This window comes from Panthera onca, chromosome X (genome assembly GCF_046562875.1).
Source record: "Panthera onca isolate mPanOnc1 chromosome X, mPanOnc1 haplotype 2, whole genome shotgun sequence".
NCBI lineage: Eukaryota > Metazoa > Chordata > Mammalia > Carnivora > Felidae > Panthera > Panthera onca.
The window spans coordinates 81,675,086-81,694,098 of record NC_138357.1 but is presented as its reverse complement, the minus strand read 5'-3'; the positions used below and the strand labels follow the sequence as shown (position 1 = coordinate 81,694,098).

General features: G+C 39.2%; 2 pseudogenes; both read left to right on the top strand.

Moving 5' to 3' along the window:
• The first annotated feature begins 632 nt into the window (after positions 1-632).
• Positions 633-1,640, top strand: LOC145713788 (putative G-protein coupled receptor 160; annotated as a pseudogene).
• Positions 1,641-16,516: 14,876 nt separating this feature from the next.
• LOC145713787 (protein FAM156A/FAM156B-like) overlaps positions 16,517-19,013 on the top strand; it is a 29,322-nt pseudogene continuing 26,825 nt past the window's right edge.

Here is a 19,013-nt window from a genome sequence, read left to right as displayed (position 1 = left end):
TGAGTTTAAATCAGGTCTGAGGATACAAAAGCTGCACGCAGCGTGGCGCCTATGTCTGCACCTCCTGGTCACAAGCCTGCGGACACCCCTGGCAGGTCTTGGGGGTTCAGCCACGCAGTCGTCTGGCTCCTCCTCCTTCCGCACAAGGCAGGGCAGAACCAAGGGAGCGCGTGGGGTTCCTGTCCCTCTTTCTGACAGTCAGTTGGTCCCTTTGGCTGAAATTGCCCTGGTGGTGACCTCAAACACGACTGGTCTAGCCCAGAGTCTGGGAAACTAAGTGACAGCGTGAACTGCCACACCTTGCGTGGTCTCTGCTGCAAGGACCATCCTCTGCATCAGAAGTGACCACGCTCAGCTAGCCTGCTGGGGAAGGTTCACTTAGGAGGAAAGGCACTTCTTTCATCCACACTTGTGCAAATGACTCAGAGCTTACTCACCTGGCATTTTGCTATAGCAAAATGATAGGCAGGGAACGAAAACTAAGATGTCTGAAGGCAGTAAAACCTAAATAAAACATAAATATCATCATCCAAGAAAGATCTATTGGAGAAAGCAGAGGATGAAAAAGAAAATGAAACAGTGTTTTATTCAATGTATTTCATCAGTCTTTGTGAAATTTAATTTAAAAAAATATGGCTACTTTTTCTTCAAAGAACTGTGCTTTTCAGTGGCAGTTACATCAAACCAACCAGACCCTAGGTGTTAACTCTTTGCTATGATTGATTATACTTGGGGACATGTTATTGAAGATACTCATGCTAGGAATGAGAAGGAAAAATACCTATCAAGTTTTATGGAATATTTTTGCATCTCACTAGCATTCATTGCTCTTTTACTTTTGGCAAATATGCCCATTATGACCTATTTTATGACATATTTTTAGGCATTAAGTTTACTAAATACAACATCTGCCTATTTACTGAAATTGTTTCCTTTAATCATGGCTTTTTGTATCATCCAGGTTTCTTGATAAAATGTATGAATTACTTTCTGATTTTCTCTAAAACCACCAAACTTCCATTTAAGAATCAAAAGTTATTTTATTTCTTCACAGTAATTTTCATTTGGATTTCAGTCCTTGCTTATGTTTTGGGAGATCCAACTATCCACCAAAATGTGAAGGCACAGAATGTTTATTCTTATCAATGTCCTTTCTACTTGAGTATTCAGAGTTACTGTCTGTCATTTCCCACGGCTGATTTTATTTATAGCTTTAATAACATCTTGGTCAGAAGTTACTACCTTAGTACAGGCTATTAGGATATCTTTCTATAGGAATGAGAGTCTCCTATATTTTTCTTTTCATCCATCTAGTTATATAGTGAGCTTTAAAAAAGTACTCCTGACTGAGCTCATTACCTGTTTTCTTGGTAGCTGGTTACCATTTGTCCTACTTCAAATTGTCCTTTTACTTAAAATACATATAAGCCAGAGTATATAGAAATGAACATTCCCTGTATTCTATCAATAGTTTTCTCACTGCTATTGTTTATTGGTTTAATTGCCACAAGCATAATATAAGAGACATCACATTACCTGTGGATTAATGTGTCAACTGGAAATGATGCCTAATTTCACTCACAATTTATAATCTGGAGCAAATTTAAAAGCTTATACCATTAATAATTTGTTACATGTGAATTATATCTCAAAAAGGCTGGACAATTTTGTTAGTATGCTGTCATGTTGAAACTAATTAAAACTTATAACTACAATAAGAATCATCATTTACAAACAGGTAGGCACGATGGCTCAGGACAAATAAAAAACTGAATTGAAGCCTCTCCTTCTAGTTTTCATAAGTTCTCACTATGTGTCTTTTGGAACTATGCTATTATTTATTAAACTGTATGTTTTTTTAAAACAAAACAATTCCAAGTCTTTATACCTTATGAGGAACACTGTATATTACAAATATTAATTTGTTACTAACACAAACATGAAATGAGTTAATATTTTGGTCATATTAATGTTTCTGTTACAAAAACAAACAACAAACAAAAAAATCTCGATGCAAACTACTATGTAAATCTGAGATTTACTGCCAACTTTAAAATATGACCTGAAATAGACATTTTTTATCAAATTAAGAAAAGTAAATTGCATTCTGTAAACTAGAAACAGTGGAGACTAAAAGTAAAATCACATTACCATTTAAAATCACTCCAGAAAAATGAAACACTTGCATGTGCACTTAAAACATATACATGATCCATATAATGAATATTATAACATATTGATGAAAAAAAAAACTAAAGAAAACTCAAACAAATGGAGAGACCTACCATAGTCATGGATTGAAAGATTAAACTAGAGAATATGTCAACACTTTCCAAATTGCTTAATAGGTTTGATGCAGTGGTTATCAAAATCCCAAGAAGGTTTTTTTTGTAGATGAGCCTATTGAAAAATTTATATGGAAATTTGGGGTGCCTGGGTGGCTCAGTCAGTTAAGCTAAGTTGAGACTTTTGATTGACTCTTAATTCTCAATCAGCTCAGACTGACTTAGCTAAGTCAGTAAGTTGACACTCTTGATTTTGGCTCAGGTCATGATCTCACCATTCCTGGGTTCGGGCCTTACATGAAGCTCTGCACACTGTCTCAAGCAGAGAATCTCAAGCCTGAGATTGTCTCTCTCTTGAGATTCTCTCTCTCTCCTCTCTCAGCCCCTTTCTTTCTCTCTCCCTCTCTCAAAATAAATAAATAAACTTTAAAAATTTATATGGAAATTCAGAGGCCCAAAGTTAGCTAAAACGATTTTGATTGAGAATAAAGTGGTACCATTACAGTCCTGGGCATTTATCCCTGAGTAATGAAGACTATGTTCACACAGAAATCTGTGCATGAATGTTTATAGTGGCTTTATCTGAAATAGCCAAAATCTGGGAAGGACCCAAATGTCCTTCAGTGGGTGAATGGCTACACAGAATATGGTGCGTCCATGCCATGGAATACTACTCACTGCTAAAAAGGAATGAACTATTTACATATGCAACCCTATTCATGAATTGTCAGAGAATTATGCTAAGTGAAAAAAAGCCAATATTAAAAGGTTACACACAGGATTATTCCATTCTTAAGACCACAAAAATAATATATGTGAGAAAGATTGTTGGTTGCCAGGTTGAAGAGTGCTAAGAGTGGGAATGAAGTGGATCTGGTTGTAAAAAAAGGGGGGGTAACATGAGGGATCCTTGTGATGGAAATGTTTTGTAGCTTGCCTATATCAATGTCAATATCCTGGTTGTCATTACACTATAGTTTTGTAAGATATTACCACTGGGGGAAATTGGGTAAATGTTAACTGGGTTCTCTCTGTATTATTTTCTCTCAACTGTATGTGATTCAACAATGATCTCAAAAAAAAAAACTTAATTGAAAAAGTTACCATATAATAAAATATGGTACAACTGTTAAAAATGACAGCAATCCCCCCAAAATAATAAAATGGGAAGAATTATTCTACCCAATATTAAGACCTATTATTTAGCTACACTAATCAAGACAGTGTGGTGTTGGCTGAGGGATAGACATGTACATAAGTGTACTAGGGTTGAGAATCCAGAAATAGACCCACACAAATATGCTGAATTAAATTTTGACAAGGGTGCAAAACTAATTCAATGGAGGAAGGATAACCTTTCAACAAATGGTATAAGAGTAATTAGACTTCATTAGGTCCAAAAAATGAATCTTGACTTAAACTTCACACACTATATAAAAGTTAATTCAAAATAAATTACAGAAATCCATGGGGGAGGGGAAGGGGAAAAAAAAGAGGTTAGAGTGGGAGAGAGCCAAAGCATAAGAGACTCAAAAACTGAGAACAAACTGAGGGTTGATGGGGAGTGGGAGGGAGGGGAGGGTAGGTGATGGGCATTGAAGAGGGCATCTTTTGGGATGAGCACTGGGTGTTGTATGGAAACCAATTTGACAATAAATTTCATATATTAAAAAAACAAAAAAAAACAAAAACAAAATAAATTACAGACATAAAAGTAAAACATAAGACAATAACAAAAAATTTAAATACATAGAAAATTCTTTGATATTTAGGGCTAGGAAACAAGTTCTTAGGCTTGAAACCAAAAGCATGATCCACAAAAGGAAAAACTGATAAGTTGAACCTCATCAAAATTAAACACTTTTGTTCTGTGAAAAAAGACAAGCTACAGACTGGGAGAAAAATTTGCAAACTATGTATTTGACAAAGGATTAGTATTTTGACCACATAAAGAATTCTCACAAGACCAAACAATACCAAGTACTGGTGAAAGTGTGGGAAATCTGGAGCACTCATACTCATGCATATTTAATGGAAGTGTAAAATGACATTGCCACTCTGCAATACAGTTTGGCAGTTTCTTAAAAAACTAAATATACAGTAACTTTAAGTCCTAGATATTTTACTCGGGCATTTATCCCTTATAAATAAACATTAATATTTGCACAAAAATCGGTATACAAATGCTCATAGCAGCATTGTTTCTAATAGCCAAAAACTAGAAACAGCCCAGATGTCCTTCAACAAGTGAATGGTTAAACAACCTGCAATACATCCATTGCACAAGGTACTAATTAGCAATAAAAGGAACAAACTCTTGATACACTCAACAACTTGAATGAAACTTCAGAGAATTACACTGGGGAAAAAGTAAATAAAACCAAAGAGTTATATGCTGTATGATTTCATTGTTGAAATGAGAGAATTTTAGAAATGTAGAATGCATTAGTGGTTGCCAGATTAGGGGAGTCAGGGACGGTAGAGTGGGAAAATGTGTGTCATTATAAAAAGACTGTATGTATGATCCTTGTGATGAAAAAACACTTCAGTGTTTCCTGAACTATGGTTCAGTATGGTGAACCATACTGGTTTTACTATGGTGCTGGATACCCAAACCCAAACATGTGGTAAAACTGTATAACACTAAGTATACACCCACACCCACTCCCACCCACAAATACGACTGGGAAATCTGAATAAGATCAGTGGACTGCATCCATGCCAATATCTTAATAGTGATATACTATAGTTTTGCAAAATCTCATCTGCATTATTTCTTTTTTCTCTTTTTTTAGTTTATTTTTTGAGAGAGTGAGAGAGCAAGTTGAAGAGGGGGGCAGAGAGACAGAGAGAGAAAGAGAGAGAAAGAGAGGGAGATAGAGGCTCTGCACTGCCAGCATGGGGCCCAGTGCAGGGCTTGAACCCAAGAATCATGAGATCATGACCTGAGCCAAAATCAAGAGTCAGACACTTAACTGAGTGGGCCACCCAGGTGCCCCATATCTGTGTTATTTCTTACAACTACATGTGAATCTACAATTATCACAATAAAACTTTAAAATTAGAAATAGAAAGGCAGGTTTTGAAGGCAAAACAGAACCAAATTCATGTAGAGGTGGTGAATTGGAATCAAAAAGAGGATACTAGTAAGAAGGAAGGATTCTTGTAAAGCACAGTACATTTTCTCAGGACTTTGCTTTTAAACAGACTTAGGTTGATAACTGGCTTCATCACTGGCAGGGTGAATGAATGATTCAGCCTCTCTGATCCTCCATTACCTCATGCATAAATGTGAATAATATTACTCCTTCTGCGAGGCTGCTCCTAAATATCTGGATTACACGTTCTTCTCTGTGTTCCAAGTTTCCTTAGCTCACTCCTGCTATGATTCTTATCACATTTGCCTTTTAATTATTTTCACTGTGGTCATCTGCTTATTAGACTATAGTTGCTCAAGCACTGTTGTCCTGCAAGAATCATCCCTGTGTCTCCATAGTCTGCCTCACCCAGCACCTGGACCCTGGTACTCAGCAAAGGAGTAATGATGACACATGCTGCTTACTCAAACACTCTATTATTATATGATCTTGCTCATAATATAATATATTGACTATAATATAATATATTGAAGATAAGTGAACATAGAAAATCTCTGCTTACATTTATTTTCATAAGAACAGGGCTGGGGGGCAGTGCTGGTGGTGGTGGTTTGTATCCCCATATCTTGTTCAGAATATTCTGGTACCATTGTATTCTCCACTTTTTCCCTTTCATAAACCTAAATACAAAAGAACTGATTAACAGAGTCGGGTTTCAATAAATATTTGTTGGTTGAATACAACACTGCCATGAGGTACTTTAGTTTTTCAGCCAGTTACTGTAGCTGTCATTCTTATGTATGCAAGCTTACACTAGCATAATCAAGAACATGACCTCAGTGATCAGTGGCCTTGGATGAGTCACAGTGAGCTCTTTCACATTCTCTCCCTGCCTTTCTCCTGATGTTTTGGCCAGAACTTATTCTGTGTTTTTCTCATAGGCTTCCTTCCCCCTGTGTCTTTTCTTTGTACTTACACAGCTTTTCTGTTTGTATGTCTATCTACCCCAAGTAATTGTGATATCCCAGATATCAAAGGCTATAATCCATTCTTCTTTCATTTCCCACTTCCAGGATATCCTTGAAACACAGTGGGCATTGCTGTTTGCTAACTGCATTAATTCATTTATCTTTGTAATGACACTGACAGAAGATACACTCCCTTTGTTCTGTAAAATTTAATGTAGATATTATATGTGTAGGTACCAGGTGGTAAATAGGCTATTGTATTGAGTGGTTAATATGTTACATGTGTATAACTTGGACTTATTTCCTTTACCACCTCACACTAAGAAAATCAGTTTTCAGTACCCAGAATGGCTTAAGGCTGCATATATCAGGCTTTAGAACCACTTTCACTCATAAGCAATCCACAAAATTTTTCTGCTCAAACTGTGCTTCCTTTCAGCAATGCATAGTGTCATTGCAAACTGACTTCCCAGCTCAACCATAGAATTATTAAAGTCAGTGACCACACTGCATCACTCATGCGTACTTCTGACATCTAAATAAGTGGAAAGCTCATTGTAGGTACTTAAATAGCACCTCTTGACTCACTTATTTGGGCTATTTGTCTTTAAAAATTGACCCCGTGGGGATTCTCTTTCCAGTAACAGTGGTATGAAGAGTTTGGGCAATTCACTTTTCACAGAACACAAGTAAAAACCTGGACAAAAATATTGAAAAACAACTATTTTATGACACTGACAAACAATAGAAACCCTGAAAAGTTTTTCTTTATGAAAAACTCCTGCTATGTTGGGAAGAAGAAAAGTTTGTGGCCTTTCTACCTGGGGGTGTACCCATCTCCACTCTCCAGCTCAGACAGTAAAAATGAACTCCTTTACTGTGTGGAGGTGGTGGACTTAATCTGGTAATGTTGACAGACCAATTAGGGACTTTGTACGGAGAGTTTGGAAGTGAGGAGTCATAAAAGGGTTGAGATATTATATTCTCCACTGCCCATGGTCTGACTGCTAAACTATGCATGCATGGGGAAGACACAGGGAGTCAGGCAAAAGTTGGAAGTGTGGGATTACTTATGATGGATGTTGATGGATGTTGCTGTACCTTTGAATGCATTCCTCAACCCACATGCACCTTGGGTGGCAGAAAGAGGTGGCCTTACTGGCTTGAGTAAAGTTGCAAGATTTAGCAAATAAAAACAGAAAATGCTCAGTTACATTTGAATTTTAAATATACTAAAAATAGTATTCATCATTTACCTGAAATTCAAAAGGCATCTTGTAGTTTATCTGGCAACCTTAGAATTGAGGTGTCTGAACAAAAACTCTACCCAAATCATTGTCTGAATACAAAGCAACTATACAAGTGAAAGGAAGACTGCCAGGGTTCCCAGCAAAAGAAAAAAAGGGGGGGGGGAGGAAAGGGAAAAATGCTGAGCAGAGATACTATTGCCTACACACCATGTGGGAGACAGTTTTAGCAGCTGAGTCTAATTGAGGTCACAATAATTATCAACTAATAATTTAAAAAAAGATGAAGTTAGCAACATTAAGAAAAAACAAAACAAAATTAAAATCACTACAATATGTCATCTATAAGGTTCATCTTTCAATCCCAATTTACTACATAGGGGGAAAAATGGAAAGCATAACCCATTCTCAAGAAAATAAATGAGTCAGTAGAATCTGCACCTATGTGAAACTAGATATTAATTTAGCAGATAGACTTTAATGCAACTATTATAGATAAGTCAAAAGAATTTAAGAAATAAATATTTAAAAGTTAAAGGAAAAATAGAGTGGATTTAGGTCAAAAGTAGGGAATATTAGCCAAGAAATAAGAACTCTGAAAGGAAAAAAAAAATGGAAATTCTAGAGCTGAATAGTGTAACAACCAAAATATAGAAAAAAAATCACTAAATTTACTCAAGAGCATAACTGAGATAGCAAAAGAAACAATTTGGAAAACATGAAGACAGAACAACAGAAATTATTCAATCTAAAGAACAGATATAGGAGTTAAGATGGAAGAGAAGTAGGGGGACCCTGGGCTTTCCTTGTTCCTCAATCACAGCTGTATTGAGGTCAGATCACTTGGAACACCCAGGAAATCAATCTGAGGACTGACAGAAGGATCTCTATGGTTAGAGGGAGACCGCATGGTTGGTACAAGGTGCATGGAAGTGAATTGAAGGAGAGAAAAATGGCAGGGCCAAGGGGGGGACAGAACCCTTTCCATGGGGAGACAAAGGGAGAGAAAGCGAGAGGGGTTGACAGAGTGCAGCAATGGGATCACACAAGAGGAAACCTCTCAGTACCATGGACTGGGGAGCAAGAGGTACTGAGTGTTGCAGGGTTTTTTGTTTTTTGTTTTTTTGTTTTTTTGGTTTTTTTGCAAACAGCATATGGAGCTCAAACTGAGATTTTGGAAGTGTGCAACTTTCTCCAGAGCAGAGCTGTGACATGCACTCCTGGGGTAAAAGATGGTGTTGACCCAGACTGCTTGTCATGGTGTAGAGATCTCCTGGGTCACACTACCCTTCCTGGAGTACATTTGGAAGAGGGTATATTGACTCTCCAAGGACAAAAAGCCCCGCCAACACCAGAAAAAAGTCTTTCATTGGCAGGGGACAGAGGTGCAAGCAGAGAGCAGATAACCTGCTTGCTGCTTTTTGCGGTGCTACATCATAGCTACTGTGCACTGTGCAGATGTGGAACTGTTTTTATGGGAAAAAGGACATCAGACACAGCAGAGAGAGGCTCTACTCTGGAGGAGGATGGCGAGTCTGTATGGCACTAGGTCCTTTAAGATTTCAAATTTTGAATCCCAGCTGCATGCTAAAAGAAAAAATGCAGAAGAGCTGTGGCACAGGGTGTACTGACAAAACAGATGAACATATGGGAAAGCGGGGGAGAGGAGAGGAAAACAAACCACCAGAAACTCTTAAGGACAGAGAACAAACTAAAGGTTGATGGAAGGAGGTGGGTGGGAGATGGGCTAGATTGATGATGGTTATTAAGGAAGACATTTGTTGTGATCAGCACTGGGTGTTGTATGTAAATGATGAATCACTGAATTCTACTCCTAAAACCAATAGTGCACTGTATGTTTAGCACCAACTAAAGTTTAAATAAATTAAAGAAAGAAAGAAAGAAAGAAAGAGCAGAGATAAGAGTGAATGTATGTGAATGAAGCTTCAGAGGTTTGTGCATCAAGCATCCCAATTTATGTGTAATTGTAATAAAAGAAGGACGGGAGAAAAAGAAGGGGCAAAGTTTTTGAAAAAAAGGCAAAAAATTATAAATTATGGTAAAAGGATTAACTTACAGATGAAAGAAACTAAATAAACTCCAAGCAGGAGAAACATAAAGAGAAGTACAACTTGAAAACTAAAGACAAATGGAAATTTTGAAAGCAACAATATAAAAAATAGAACATCAGAGAAAACAAAACATAAAAAATCCCCATGAAGGAACCAAACCCAGAATAATCAAGGAACAGAAAAAGATGAGTGTGGATAGATTGTGCTAAATGAGGGGAGAAGGTGTAGAGGTAGGCAGAAGGCAGATAGATAGTGTAGGGGTTTACAGGCCATGCAAAGGAGAGTGGATTTCATTCAAATTAAAATGCAAAGTCCCATTTTAATTTAATAGGTCCTGACATAATTTGTTCAACATGCTTAAAAATCATGATAGCTAGCTTGTGGACAATATATTTTAGGAGGATGAGAGTTGAATAAAGAAGGAAAACTAAGATATTACAGTAATTAAGGCAAGAGACGATGAGTGACATTGGATATTAACATGGTAGCAATAGATCGGGCAGTTTTACTCAGGATATACTTTCAAGATACAATCAAGAGAACTTGCTGATGGACACTCGGGGAAAAAATACAACAAACCCAAGAGTTCAAACAGGGAAGTCACATAGGTTAGACAAGTCTGGGTTTCAAAAAAGAGAATGGTCCTCAGATATAAATTTGGATGGGTTCCATGTTTTGATCCTTTACTACAATCCATCTATTTTTGACCAATTTTCTGATTCCTCAGGTACATGCTCTGTGTATGTTTTCTAGGGTCTTTAGCTGTAATCAGTGGAAGAGATAGGCAGTAGTGGGTTCACTCCATGGTGGCCAGAAGCAGAACTTCCTCAATGAATTTTATGGACAATAAATTCAGTTGTAAGTTACATCAAGTTAGTGGTCTGAATCCATAGTCGGATTCTTCGTTCTATGTGAAGTTATACTAAAATGGTTAATGGATTATTTTAAATTAGTGTGTCCTAAAACATAAGGAGGATTTCCCTGAAGGTCAAAATTTATGAGCAATGACTGAAACATGGAAAAAAGATTTAATCTGAATGAGTAGCTAAACCACACCTAAAACCAGTCATAGGGCAGAAGGGCTTTCAGAGGTAGTCAGGTGGCACATTGTCCCTGCAGTGGGATCCAGAGGTTTCTCCACACAGTGGTAAAGACAGGCATATTGTTGCTCCTGCCCTTAGTTGAGATACTTCAAATTCCAGTCCTTGTGCCTGGATGCCTCCTTGTGGGATTATATAAAGAGCATTCTCACACTGGCTGCATAAGAATTAGAGCATGTGCATGTACGTTGGCTTATAGTTGTATATCTATACTTTTCATGATGCATAATGGATTATATTGACTCACTGGTATCTGTAGATTCCTCAGATGGGCACTCAGCCCCATTCATAATATTCTTCTCATGGACAGTTTGGCAAGGAGTCATTATCCTTTCTGATTTAATCTTCAGATCTATCTTCTATTCATTTTCTAATAATGATTATTATTTTCATTCTAAAAGCAATTATAAAACATGTAAGTTAACTTGGGCTGGAAAGCCCCCTTGTGACCTCATCAGAGAAGCTAGGAACTAAAATGTCTAGCTATTTACCTATGCATGCATGATATCATGGCTCCAACCATATATCCACCCCCCCCCCCAAATATGCTTTGAGATCCTACAGAGGCTGAGAACTAAACTACAGTCCACGTCCCATTAAAAAGCTTCAGCATCATCCTATGATGCAGGTCAAAGGACCTTTTCCCCAAATTTGAAATTCCAATCTTCTATGTCTCTTCTAAGCCCAATGGCCTCGTTTGAGTGTGTGTGTGTGTGTGTGTGTGTGTGTGTGTGTGACATACTTATCTTTAACTTATAAACAAAAGATCTCAGATGGAACCAGGCTTTTTTCCACATCTTTTCAGATGATAAATCACTGGGGTTCCTCCCACTTACCAGAAGCAAATAACTATAAAGGACCTAGAACCAAATGACCTAATAGGTACATATCCACACGAGTAGTGCTGTTGAACTCAAATGCATCCTGGAGCAGGAAGTGCAACGTCTAAAGCTGTTAAAAAAGTACAATTTGGGAATCATATTTTTTTTCAGTGTGTAAGTTAAGTCTTTCACTGTATTATACAACCATCTCCCCATCTATTTGCTCATTTGATTTACACTAGGTAAATTCCCAGCCTGCTTTATCTGAAGAGAGAATATGTCTGCTTTTCCCCCCATAAGTTGCTAGGAATATGGCTGTACCTTCTTTTAGATGAAGTTAGTTTAATGTAGAGTTTCCCCTAAATAAATGTACATAAGACACTAAACATAATACAAATGTCAACATAAGCCTTGGTGGACATCCACATGCAAAAAGAAAAAAAATCTAGACACAGGCTTTACACCTTTCACAAGAATTAACTCTAAATAGATCACCAACTTAAATGAAAAATGAAAATCTATGAAACTCTTAGAAGACAACATAGGAGAAAATTTAGGTAACCTATTTTAGGCAAATTTAGGCAATGATGTTTTAAAAACAATACCAAAAGCATGATCCATGAAAGAAAAAAAAATTGATAAATTGGACTTCACTGAAAATTAAAAACTTCTTCTCTGTGAAAGACACTATTCAGAGAATGAAATGACAAGCCACAGACTGGGAGAAAATATTTATTTTAAAAATGTGATAAAAGACTGTTATCTGAAATATGGAAACAACACTTAAACCTCAGCAATGGCAAAATAAACAATCCAATTTAAAAATGGGCAAAAGGTCTAAGTAGACACCTCACCAAAGGGAATGTACACATGGCAAATAAGCCTGTGAAGTGGTGCTCAATATCATGTGTCACTAGGGAATTGCAATTAAGAAACAATGAGATACTACTGCACACCTTATTAGAATGGTGAAACTCTGAAACACTGAATGTATCAAAGCTGGTTGAAAATGGGCAAATGAACTCTCATCCATTGCTAGTGGCAATACAAAATGGTTAAAGCCACTTTGGAAGACAGTTTGGCAGTTTCATACCAAATTAAACATACTCTTGCCATACAATCCAGAAATTGTGCTCCTCTGTATTTACCCAAATGAGCTGAAAATTTTGCCTACACAAAAACATGCCCATTAATATTTATCTTGTGGTAGCCATAATTTCAAAAACTTGAAGGCAACCAAGATGTCCTTCATTAGGTGAATAAATAAATAAACTGTGGTACATTCATACAATGATATATTATTCTGTGATAAACAGAAATGAGCCATCAAGACACACAAATACATAGTCGAACTATAAGTGCATATTGCTATGTAAAAGACACTAATCTGAAGAGATTATATACCATATTAATCCAACTATATGACATTCTCGAAAGGCAAACTTATGGAGACTATGGCAAAATCAGTGGTTGCCAGGGTTTCAGGAAGAAAGAGGGCAGGATGAATAGGAGGACCCCAGGGGATTTTTAGGGCAGTGAAACTGTTCTGTATGATACTTTAATGGTGGATATGTGTCATTATATACTTGTCAAAACTCAGATTGTACAGCTCAGAGTGAAACTAAATGTAAACTGTACACCTTAGCTAATAAGGTATCAATATTGGTTCATCAATTGTAACACATGTGCCACACTAATGCAAGATGCTACTAATCGGGGAAACTGGATGTGGGGGAGGGGAGATATGGAACCATCTGTATTTCCCACTTATTTTTTTTCCTGTAAACCTAAAACCACTGAATGAAATACAGTCTATTTTTTTAAAAGCCTTGTGATAAATGGTAGGTAGTAATTTCAAAAAATAAATGGTGCCTCCCTGTCTTTCATGATCTGGCTTCTGCCTACATTTCTGCCTCATTGCCTCATCCTCTGTCTCCCACTTAAGTACTTTATGCTACAGTAACTGTGTTGCTCTGGGCTGAAAGGTGTGCTCCTGAGTACCCACCTGTGCAAAGATCTGTGCATGCACAGGACCCTTGGGACAAGCACCTTTATTGAGTGACGATTCCATGTCTGTGGGTGGCCTCCCACCATACATTTAGTGTCTTAGTTTCCACTCCTTTGTTTCTTTTATGCTTGGGTCAGATGGATGAAGCTTCAGTTTCCCTAGTAACCAATTTTTTTGTTATCTCAACCTCTGGTCACAGAAAGAGAGCAACATGGAGAGAAGTGCTTTCTCATCTATCCTGGACCTTCATCTGGGCTGATGCCTGAGGCTGAGTGATCCAGTGAGGACGGACAGAAGAATGTTGTCAAGACAACATAATCCCCTACCCCCTCCCAGCACATAGGCCCTTCTCTCTCCCTCTCCCTGCCTTCTAGGATCTCACCTGAGAATGGGAAAGTGTTTGGCTATATGTATGGTAGAGGATGCAAGGAGAGAAGCGTGATCTTGGGATGTCCTCAGAAGGGACTACAACCCAAAGAAAGCATCCTGTAAAGCACTGAAGTCCCAGGAGGTTATGAAGGCTATTAAAGCAGACTAGCTGTAATGTGTTTCTGTGATTTTCTCCAGAAGTACAGGATGCCACACCATTTTCTGAAGCCAAGCTCTATGGCTCATGCCCTGGAAAATGGGTCTGTGCTATTAAAGGAGAATAGAGCCTGGCATCACTTGTGGGGGGCAATGACAGACTTGAGAAGGACCTGCTCACTTCAGTGACAGATCTCATGAGTTACTCTACTCTGTGGGTCTGTCTGGCCTGATCTTCCTTCTGTGCTCTGCTTTGGAGGTCCATTTATTGGATGTGAAACATTGCATTAGTTAAGGGAGAGGGCAAGGCAAGGATGCCCCAATCTCCTCTAATATGGATTGATTGGAAGGTGGACAGAAGAGAAGCTAGTGGGGATGGTGAGCTGAGATCACAGATTCACTAGTGCTCCTCAGACCACAAGGTAATGTTGGTTAATTTATTCTGTCTGGTTGATGCGATCTTTATCATGAGTGCCCATGCTCTGGACTTGACACTAAGAGGAAAACAACAACAACAACAACAACAACAAAACCAAAAAAAAAACCCACTGAATTTATGTCTAGTCTTACATATGTAGATAGATGCTATTGTCAACAACAACAAAAAATCTTGCAATGCAACGATTTAGTCAGAAGCAAGGAAAAGCTTTATTGCCATGCAGTTTGCAAACTGGGGAGAGGCAGGCTTCAGTTACAAATGGACAGTATGCTCCAAAGGGGAAGGTTACATAGGCAAAAAAACCACACAAGTTATGTGCCCTTTATCAAGTTTGGTCAGACTCAGGTCCCAAATTGCAAACTTTGGGAGCAGAGTGACAAGCAGGGTACAATTCACTATTTCCTGTAGTAGTTCAGGATGTAACAGCTGCTGAAGAGCATGGCGGGATGTGTTGCAGGGGTCTTTTGGGAATTTTGTTGAATTTCGTGCAGGCTTGTCACCTCAGGTTGTGCTGATTTTGCTCCTCATGGTCATTTGTCTGGGTTAAAATTTTAGCTTCTCTTCCATCTTGCTTTCTAATTATCGGGGTCTTTTGTTCTCACTATAATATGAATGGTTCATTTGAGTAAATATGCATTTTTTTTTTTTTTTGGTGAAAATGCTCAGATTCCACCCTGCCTCCCTACTTCTTTCCAAGATGGGGAAGGGGTATGTATGGTTTTTTAAGTCTCCTGGGTGATGTGGGAAGGGGGAGGGGTCTATGAAATTCTTATGCTGCTCACAGTATCCTCTGAGGAGAGGATAACTTTTGTCTCCAAGATCCAGTTGGTGATGCTGACCTGCACCACCCATGTGTGTGGTGGGTGATACTTGCACTTTTGTCTTTCTCCTCTTGATTGGGAGCTGGTGCTCCCTGGTTGACTCAGCTTCAGCTCACCTCTGTTGGCATCTGTAGACCTCTCTGAATCTGGTTATCATCCTCCACCCCACCCTTGGGCAGAGCTGTGCACTACACAACCTCAGCTGCAGAGTCATCTAAGCCCCTATCCAGGTTAAGTCTCCTTCAGGGTAGAACCCCTGGCTCTAGACTCAGCCAATTTCCACATTTCACCTTCAGGGAATGAAGTTCCCTGGTATCTCACCTATAGCACAGCAGGAACCAAAAAGCCAAATTCCTAAACTCCAGTCATTCTCCTGCCCACTTTGTAGATGATGGGATGATCCAAAAGAAATGAGAAATGTGATGATTCTGGAAAAAGGAATGATCATTGCAAAAGCTTACTGTTTGAGAAAGGGGAAGGATATGGGATTCAAATGAAGGTCCTGACCTCAAATGGGATCTGGTCACCTACTCCAGAGGGGCAGCAAAGAATACAAATATACAAGAATACAGATCCAGGGTTGGAAAGTGGTGAGATTACTGGTCTTTTCTCAATGAATTATCATTGGATATCATGAGGAGAGTGGGTGATGGTCCTTGTGGAAGGCTACTGTAGGAAGAAGAGAGAGAAAAAAGAAGTGTGGAGGGTGCAAAGAGTGTGTCCATTTGGTGGTATTTCCAGGAGAGTAGAGAGGAAGGAGAAAGTAGCATAAGAGGTGTGTTTGAGGTAGAGTTTATAGCCCTGGGTAAGCTGTGTGAGGAGGGGCTTAATGAAAGGTTAGAAAGGCTGTCAGTACAGAGGAATTAGAGAGGGGGAACTCTCTATGACCAGGGCATGGTGTTGAGGGTGATGAGAGAGACGAATGAGGAATGATAGAAATGGACATCATGGAGGAGCATGGGTTTCAGGATACCCAGGTCATGTCTGTGGCACTGGGATGCTTGGGTTGGGGAGAAAGAGAATGTCCTTGAGGATGGAGAGGGCCAGGGGTAGCTGGGTCATCTTCCTGAGCAGTGAGGTGGTTGGGAGGAAGCAGAGGAGGGAGAGCTGAGAGGAGGACAGCAAGAGTGCTATGGGATTCGAATGTGTGTTCACAGGCTGGGGTGGGCAGGAGATCTGTACAGGTGCAGCACGTGGGGCAATAGGGGCGGCTGGGCAGTCAAGTGACAGGACCTGGATATCACCGGTCCAGGTTCTTGGACATGTCTGGAAACCTCCAACGGACCGGGCAAAGGGGACTAGCACAGACCTCACCCAGCTCCCACTAGCTGGCCCAGAACCCACCAATCAGAATTTACCCACGTCCCCAAGGTTTGCATTTTTTTCCTAGGCACCTGGACATCCTGCTGCTGTTTGAGTTTTTTTCCTGGCTCCTGGAACAGGATTAGGGAAGGCTGACATGGCCGGGATGGTTCTTCAGGGACAATTGGCCTGTACCCTTCCATCTCTAGTCCTTATGGTCATCTCCCTTTGACTTCTTCTGCCAGTAGCGTCAGGGAGACTTTGGCCAGTAGTAGTGTATTCCCTGGTTCTAAATATGAATGTAGGGGCCCATTTACCAACAGCTATTGGAATTAGGAACAGCCATTCTGTAGCTGAACTAACCTGAGTTCGCTCCTTGGTGAGTCAGCAACTGCACCAGGTTGAGTTGTTGCACGAAGAAAACTTATTTGCAGCAAATAAGGAAATCATGAGAAATGGCTTTTGAGGCTGTGACTCCCTGAGAGAGGGTGAATGGGTTCCTTATGCTTAAGGTTAGTATGAATATTTAGATGGAAAAGACTTGTCATTGCATGTAGAGGCAGGCATAAGTTTGCACATGCCACTTAAGGAAACGTGCCTAGATCTACATTGTATGTTACATAGATGAGGCTGAGGGTCTTCTTTGGGTGGAGATTTTAGTGTAAAATGAGGTAAAGGTAATGGCAGGTCATTCCAGAGGTCACTCCATTGTCCATCTGCACAGGTGTGAGTATCTGTGTGGGGAGAGGGAGTGGCAGCAGGTTAGCTCAGAAGGTCTTGTCAGGGCAGTTGCCATCACCTGAGGGGTGGTTTCAGGTTTCATTTAAGAGGTAAGTTGGTAAACCAGAAAGAAAAGTTTAATGAAAATGTAAGACAAAGGTTAGTAAGTACAAGCAGGAGGGCAGTGTCAGTCAGATCTTGGGGTCTAGCTGGTGACAATTGGACAGTAAGTGTGTATGAGGGGAAGTCTGATATGATTGTATTGGTCTTTGTCTTCCTTAGTCCAGCTAATACTCTTTCTTTGGCATGCTCATATGTCTGAAAAAAAACCCCACATATTTTCTTAAAAAAACATGTTTCCTTTTAGCAGCACTGTGCACAAATTGTCTGAATTAATTTATACTGACAGCTTCTTACTATAAAGATGTTGTTTGATTGGGCATGCAGTTCTTCACTATTTTTTTCTTTCTGTAGCGTTCTGGTGCAAGTCCTTGAGGCACTGCTCAAGAGAATTTCCCTTCTAGTTCCAGCTCTACCAGCCTTACTCATTTTACTCTCTGACTCACTTTGTTTCTCTGGGACTGCTGCTTCCTCAATTTTAAGAAGAGTCAGGCTTAGTTCATGGGTGGCATAGTGAGGGGGATCCAGGGAAGGGTTTGGTTAAAGAAGTTGTGTTCTCAGTACAGTAACTCCTTTTTTTCTCTTATTTATCACAACTTTTGTGTATAAGAAAGGAGTTTCTTTCACTTTAAAAAAAGTTTGAAATCAATGGTCTATGGGATCAGTGTTCAGTCTCCCAAGGATGAGAAGAAAGTTGAAGAGAAATGGAATTATAAAAATGAATAGACTCAGCCATTCTTAGGAGTACCATAAACAAAACATCTACAACTCTATAAGCAGATGGTGTGGGAGAATGCCTGCTCAAATGTAGGGTGTCTGCAACAATTGCAATGTCAAAGGCTGCAATCTGATTACTCACTGAGAGGGGACTTGGGGCTAAAGGTGTCACCTTACCAACCATTAAAATCATTTTTAGAGATAATATTTCAAGTTAGTAATCAACCACAGCCTCATGATGACAATCTAGGGAAGTAACAATTATGTAATAATAATAGCTGGTATAGCAACAATAATTAGATGATAGCACATATAGAAAGTCTCTTCAGTGTTTGTCTCTACCACACTTTCATAAGAACATTAACAGCAAAGAGGCAGGAGCCAAGATGGAGGAAAAGCATGGAAGTTTTTTTTTTTGTTTGTTTGGTTTTTTTTTTTTTGCATCTCATCCATGAAATACAGCCAGATCAACACTAAACCATCCTGCACACCTAGAAAACTGATTTAATGATTAACGCAACAATCTGCACAACCTGCACCACAGAACTCAGCAGGTACGTGACACAGAGAGGTGAACTGGGGAAGAGAGAAGCTGCGGAGGTCAGGGAGCTGTTTCTGCTTGCAGAGAGGATGGAGATGGGAGGAGAATACAGGAAAAGCACCCCCTCAAAAGCAGCTGGAGAGAAAGTGGAAAAGTGGAATCAGTCACAGGGACTGAACTAAAAAGGGGGAAAGGAGAAAGGAAAGGGCTTAAATTCCATTAAGACTAT